Genomic DNA, 7,929 nt, shown 5'->3' with positions numbered 1-7,929 from the left:
CAATAATTCTCTCTTAAAAACCTTTAAATACCCTGAACAAAATCCAAGAGAATTACTGGTGTGCTACCGCCACGTGTTCAAACGTTAAGGCTATATCAGAAATTAGCAGCGGAAAACTAACTCAGTTATAAATAAGTTTCAAAACCAATAACCAAAACCAAATCAAATCATACAACTTGGAACCATTAAGGCCCTTATTCAAAACCCCAAAAAAGTAGTAAATAAATAAAACCAGAGTTTAAATAAATTCAAACTTATGAAAAGAAATAAACTGCGAATAATAACCATCTCTCTACTCAAAATCCCACAACCCTGATGCGAATGCTGCGTATTATGTAAGAACCTGTGGTTAATCTGCTCCCCAATATTACAAGTGTAAAAATTGGATCGTCACAGGGTCATTGAAAGGCGAAGGCCATGACCAAAGAAAAACACACAAAGCACGCAATTAGCAAAGCTGAGTACATACAAGCTGCGAAACATAAAAGAAATCTCTAACATGCTACTAATAATCAATCATTACGCATCATTAGTTTATAGACTCGGCACATGACTCAACTATTTATATTACTAAGACTCCATTAATTAATTATAGGTAAATCATTATTTTTTTCATTGGATTACGCAATAGACAAGGTTGTCCAACCCATGCTCCATTTGGAACATCAATAAAAGAAAAACCCCATGCCTCCTTTCGGAAACATCAATAAACACCAACGACCACGGGCGCGACTCCGTGACCGTAGTTAGTATGAGATCTCACCTAACTCCTAGTTTTGAAAAATATTTGAAATAGGAGACTCGTAGATCAGACGACCTCGATAAAAGTACACGGCTAATACCCCATGTACCCCAACCCCTGATTGTCATTACTCCAGATGTGCACCATTCCAGAGTTTTATTGCTCATCCATCTTGCACTTTACGTAATTTACAGGTTTAGACTTGTTGATGACTCATATGCAAACAATACAATCAATCCAATATCAATTCAATCAAGTAAAACAACTTTTCAATTTCAATTCTTGATTTATTAGTGACAAGCAACATTTATTAATTATTCCTTTACTACCTCGGTGTATAAACACCTTGAGTGCATAAGGCACCCCAAAACCTTAACCTCATCTTATAAGACTTGAATTCTTCCGTCACTCATCCTATTTCAATAATCATGAATGAGTAATAAATAAATCATTCCACAAATCACATACCTTTGCCTCTAAGCGCACCTTGCATAATTAGAGCACAAAAAATTCTTGCAATATAAAATAGTGCATGTCATACGAAAATTCACAATGTATAACCAAACAATTTAACTCAGTCATCCCTATACATGATACTAAGTTCTCGATCCGTCCTTAAACATGCACCTACAAGCAAGGTTTCGTAACTTGTACGTACCTTGATTAAACGAATTGGCATGCCACTTTACTGACTAGAAATCACCTTCAATAAACTCCACTCCTAAACCAAACAATAACATCTCAATCAATACCCAATCAATCAAATTTATAGCAATACTAACTTACTTTAAAACCTTCAAAATCCAATTAAACAGCACTTTAAAACCTTCCCTTTAGTTAAAATTATAGGCTTATATATAGTTCTTTATATTTCCTTCATGAAAACCTTAAAATACATAATTATACATGAAATTACAGCAAGTTTAAAGTTTAATAAAAATCTTAAAATTATTTAAAAACCCCTAATAATCTCCCTTTTTAATGGGTGATTAAACCCTCTTTATAAAACATCAAAAGTAGTACTTAGAAACTATTTTAGCACTTAAAGCTTCAATAAAACATATATTTATGCTTAATTAACTTTAAACATAATTAATTTTATTAATCAAACTCAAGGATAATATTTTAAGTATAAAAAAATTTCGTGAAAATCAAAAACTTCCCGAAAATCATTTTTAGAGGCTGAATTTGGCCACGATAGGTTGATGCTCACTACCTAAGGTAGTGAGTCTTTCTTAAAACGTTGTTTCCACATGAAAAACACTACTTTTTTTTTGTCAAAATCGGATGATTTCAGAACCTGACCGGGATTTAAACGATATTAATATTAACGAACGAAAATCTAAAAATTAAAACACGAATTTACATGTTCAAAATAATCTGGAATTAAGTTAAACTAATCATTAGTTATAATCACCAAAATTTCAAAACATCATTACTATGAAAGCCCTAAATCAATTGTTCATAAAAACCCTAAAATCATGATTTTCAATAATTAAAAACCCTAGGTTATAAAATTTACAAAATCTATAAATTATGACACTTATAAAATCTGAAATTATAAAGTTTAATCATCAAAATACAACTTGATACTAATTAAATTACTTTCAAACAATAAAATCAAAATCCATAAATCAATAATTATAATTATATAAATTAATAAAACAAAGGAGAGAGAAAATAAGACTAACCTTTTTGTGTGGAAAATTTTTGGGGATTAATGGGGTATTTATAGGAGAGAATGTTGTAGGGTAAGTAAGAAGATTGGGCCTCATAAAATTATTGGGCCAATTAGGTAAATGAAATGGACTAGGCTTTGTTTGTATGATCATGAATTGTAGAACATAGGTTCATAAAATAGTTTGTGCTAAAATAATTTTTGACCAACATTAATAATTTAAAACTTTTGTAATTAAATTCCGGAAAATTACAAATAAATATTATAAATAAAATAAAATTTCATTTATAAAATATTTAAAAATATGGGGGATTACATGATTTGATAGAGATCTTGAGGGTAACATGAATATGGGATACTTATTTATTAAGCGGTGCCTAGATATTAAGAAGAGTACGGAGTTGACGGGTGAGATCAAGTGTGTTAGGATGATCACTATCATTTCCAAGGCATTGCACTTCACCAATTGGGTTGAGAAATTAATTTAACCCCGGTGATTGACTCCAATGCCCTTGACCTTGCCGGATTAGCCTCAATGCATATGCTTATGGAAATCCGGGGAAATATGACCACCTAATCTTGGTTGGTCAAGGGGAAACTCCGTTGCATTCTCCTTAATGCGGCGGTAATGAACACTGTGGGAACCATGTGGCAAGTGCCAAATGAGCCATTCCTTAGGAATGTTCCCGACCCCGACCAACCATCTCAACCACGCCGCCATAGCATATCCACCATTCCTAGATTTATGGGCGGCCCTTCCTCCTCCTCTTCTTCCTCCTTCAACCTCGAATCGTCTTTTCACCATCTCAACCTAACCAACCAAAGAATCCTTCAAGAAAATGAATACCAAAGTTTTGTCTCCCAAAGGTGTTGGAGTTTGGTGAGTCCGACTCACCGCGGAAATAAACCCAAAAACAAGACCGCACTCGCAATAAATAAAACCATAAACATAATTAAATTAAACACAAGATTAAGATAAAACGATTACCTTTTGGAGCGTTCTTCGCCCAACCAAATGGGCTCTTACTTGAAAGCAAGCTTCGAAAACACGAAGCCTTTAACGTTGATCCACCCGCACCAACGAATACCGACAAGGTCTAATGTCTTGGGGTTAGCAAGACCCGACTAATAAAACCTGAGTAATTGAGTTTAAAGGCTTTCACTAAAAGTGATATCTTTTTCAACTCTTGAGTTCAAGGGTTTTCACTTACTAGTGATGCCCTTTACGACTCTTACTCAAGCAAAAAATCCTCAAGCCATGCTTTGGCTGTTTATAAGGAAAACTGCCTTGTGAATTCCACTCATCTTTCAATGTAGGACTTTTTCACAAAAATATCCCACATGGAAAGATTGATGAATTCAACCCTTAGTTAAATAAACCAAGGAACAGTAACAAGTGTCACATGGTTAGGTGAGGACCACTTTCCCACTTGGTCCCCAAGGCAACTCACATGCATTGTGAGCTAACCATGTGTCACCCAAACTTGAGCCCCAAGTTGGGTTCGGTTGGGCCACTTTCTTTTGGCCCGTGTCCATGACTCGTCACCCGGGTCCACGGCCCCCTTGCCACATGCGCTGCCACATGGCGCGCTACCAACGTGGCACGCTCGCTGCCACATGGCGCACTGCCAACGTGGCGTGCTGCCACTTGGTGGCTACCACATGGTGTGCTTCCATGTGTGATGCCACGTGGCACGCTCCTATTTGGCGCGCTTCCCTTGTTTTTGCGTGGCTAGGGTTTTTGCTTGTTACTTGAATCATTTTCCCGTCTCGCCAATTCCTAAATTTTGGCTTGACATTTGAGATTCTCCGACGCTCGGTTTTGACGCTCCAAGCTCGAATTTCCGACGTCTAAATATATTACTCGGTCGACTCATTAATTCCTTCCGAATTAATTCGTCACTTCGGTTTGTTGACTGCTTGGGTGTAACCCGAAGGGTTCAGTCAAGATTAAGCTGTAATATTAATTATGCATTAATATTACTGATCAGAAGCAGCCTCCACCCAGGCATTCTGATCACTTAAGCTTACTGAATATATTAGCTTTCTAATAATTCTGAACCCACTATTAGAATAATACACTTGTTCAAAGGACACTATTCCTTTCCATCTCCCACTTGTCCTTCCGGACAATTGTGCTTTTAGTGTATGGCCCTTTTCCTATGTTGCTTAATGTCTCTTCATGAACTATAAGGTAAGATTATTTTGTCATCCTTATTACGTCTAGAAGTGTTTCTCGATTCCGAGTTCGACTGTCAATAAACAAATGATTTTAAAAACCATCTGAGCACGGCCATGCATTTTTACAGTCTCGCTCTACGAGAGGCCTTGTAAATAACAAAGACATCTTCCCTATTTTTAGTATGGGGACATTTCCAGTCTTGTAATGTAGCTTCTCTTACTAAGAGGACCTAGCCGCCCGAGTGATGCCATTATAATCCCCTATTACGACAGACGTTTAACAATCATCAAAGCGGACTAGTACTCAAACAAGAAAGCTCACAATACTCATGGTCAAGGAAAAAGGTTCTGATAACAATAATGAGAAGTGTACTTATGACAATTTTTAATCTCTTTAATTATTCTCATAGGTCGATCCAGTATGATTCTAAACCAATACCTGTGCAAATGATTCATGACAATCATGTCCTTGTAGCACATGAAACGGTGCTATAAATCAAACTATACACTAATCTTAACTGGTCATTAATCGTCTATCGTTTAAATGACCCGATTAGGGATAATTTTTTATTATAATATTCAACGTTCACTTAATAGGCGTTTCCTTACCAAGACTGGCCTTGATACCCTATTTTGAATATTCCAAGAATCGAATGGACTCATTATTTAATTCTAAACCACAATTAAATAGCAAACGGAGTGATAAAAATTGCATGAAATTTTAAATTACTCCAAAACTTGAATGATTCATCTTATGATAAATGGTTTTTCCGAATGTTTTAAGAGTATCACTCTTTATAAAACATCTATAGAAATCACACCCATATCTAATATGCTTGATTTATTTCATGCAATTATGAATGTTGTCGTTCACTTATTACATAGGTTTAGTTATAACTACTTTGCTAATCATAGCATCTTCGTTACTGATCACTTTCATAATAAGATGATAAAATTTGAGAGTGTCATGGATTATATGTGATTTAGGATTTATTGTCCAATTGATGGCTCCCACTCATTTTCATGATTGAGACCTTCAACTTGACAACCTACAATCATTAACGTTCAGCAACGAATTTTCCATTAAGCATCTTCTTTGTTATCGCCATTAAGGCAACAATATTCTCAACATATATTTTAGTAGAATTCCTGATGATGCTTTGCTTGGGTTTCACTCCGAACGGCTCACAACGATTTGGGATACCCTAATCACTTCTGATCATGGAAATTTTCCTTAAATTCTTGCACATTACACATGGATGCACGTCCATGTTACCATTCTCAAGCCACGACTTATTGTTAGCTCGTGCTTATAAACGACTTCCTTATTAAGGATCTAATCCTTGTTAAGGTTTGTGCTTGCAACATCAACTCTCAAATTGTATTTGTTTCTACAAGTCAAGAACTCATCCTGTTACTTATCCATGTACTTTGGATGTTTTTGGCCACAATCTAACAATCTATTACATAGATTCAGGTTGATTTGTACTACATACATACTTTAAATTCTCTAAGCAAGTAAGTCGTGCGACGATTCCATATCATAGAGTACATGATGGATTAAGTTGTAGAGTAATTCTCAATCTTATTCCATCCATGTTACATTTTAGCTCATTTAGTTTCACTAAGTCTTGCTTAAATTGTTCACTATGTGATACGGTTAAAAGTCTCTTACTAGAGTCTTTCTTGTTTGACTTAGTATTTAGCCTAGCTTATACTTAGTTCAAACATTTACTTAGTTTTATACATAATGGTCGAAAGTCTTTCAAAGTCCTTCAATTCATGTTTAACACGATAAAATCCCTTACACGTTCAAACATTTTATTAAGTCTATACAATATATCTTAATACCCAATATGTACTAAGTGTCATCTTTTGTGTGGTCCATTGTCGAAAATACTTTAAAATCTAAGCATTTAGTATTTGACAGTTATTTCACAATAGAGTTCGTAAACTTTTCGTTGGACCTTTATATAATTTACTTTTGCGCCCACTAAACTTTTTATTCATAAGAATTTCTATGTTTCTCCATAAGACATCCTCTTATTAACTTCATGAGAAAACATGTTCCAATTCTTATATGCAATGCTTCCATTGATCCCATGACGGATTCCTTGAGCTTGCTTTTAAATATAGCATTTATTTAGATTTTCAAAACCCTTAGACTATTTTCATAGTCACTTCCAAAATCCTATTTTAGGAAGGCGGTTTTGGTATCTATTTTGACATATTTCATATGAGCAATTTTGCTAAAACAATCACGAAAAGACTTTGGCATTCCGATTGGTGAGTAGGTTTTTATTAAAATCAATTCCGTGAATTTAATTGTATCCTTTTCAATCAATCTAGCTATGTATGCATACACATTTCCACATTTGTTAGTTTTCTCCTTGAAAACTTATTTGCAATCGATGGGCAATTCACCCTTTATGCAAATCAATCAAGTTTCAAACATGATTTTCAAACATGGAGTCGATCTCGGATTTTTATGGCCTCTAACCGTTATTCGGAATTTGGATTTGTTGTAGCTATCTTACAAGGCATTATTCCTTTACTATCTAATAGTAAATAGTATGCTTGTAAGTCTTAGGTTTATTTCTAACTTAATAGAAAATTTATAGGATTCAACCCAAGCCTTTGGTGAATTCTATACCTATACGGGGTTATTGCATCAAACACTGAGTTTCAAGGCGCTTCCAAAGCCCTTTGATTTTCTTGATCTTACTCCAACTTTTAAAAGTCTTGTGAGAAATGAATTCTCTTTTAAGGCACTTTTAAAGTCCTTTTGAGTATTCTTGATCAAGTATTCTCACGAAGCCCTTTTAAGGTCTTATGAGATTCTCAATTCTAGTTTGTTGCTAAGCTCGATTGTCATCGAGTTCATTTTCCTCCCACTTGTCGTTTTGGAAATGTGTTACTTTCTAGAAAGACACCACTTAGAGCAACAAACACTATGTTCTCAATTAGCTTGTGGAGGTAATGCCCGTGGTCTCACTTGAATGCTTACTAAGAGACATGTATATTGTCTTTGGGTAAAAGTTCGTTGTAAAAAAATAGTTAGCTCCCACTTGAGCTATCTTAGCCTTTAATGATCCATTAAGCTCCCACTAAACCACCTAGTTCTTGCAAAGCCGGTGAGCTCCCACTGAGTCACTTAGCTCCCACTGAGCCAGTGCACTCCCACTGTGGCTAAGAGTTTTAGACATATACTTGAAAAGACATTTAGAAGATAATTCTATCCATAACTGAATATGGCATCCTTTCTTAGCTTCGGCATTTTGTTTAGTGTAACATTAGTCTTTCGTGCAATTCTTAAGAACTTTATAGG

This window comes from Chenopodium album, chromosome 8, assembly GCF_948465745.1.
Source record: "Chenopodium album chromosome 8, dcCheAlbu1.1, whole genome shotgun sequence".
In the NCBI taxonomy this organism is placed as follows: Eukaryota; Viridiplantae; Streptophyta; class Magnoliopsida; order Caryophyllales; family Amaranthaceae; genus Chenopodium; species Chenopodium album.
This window is presented reverse-complemented; position numbering follows the sequence as displayed.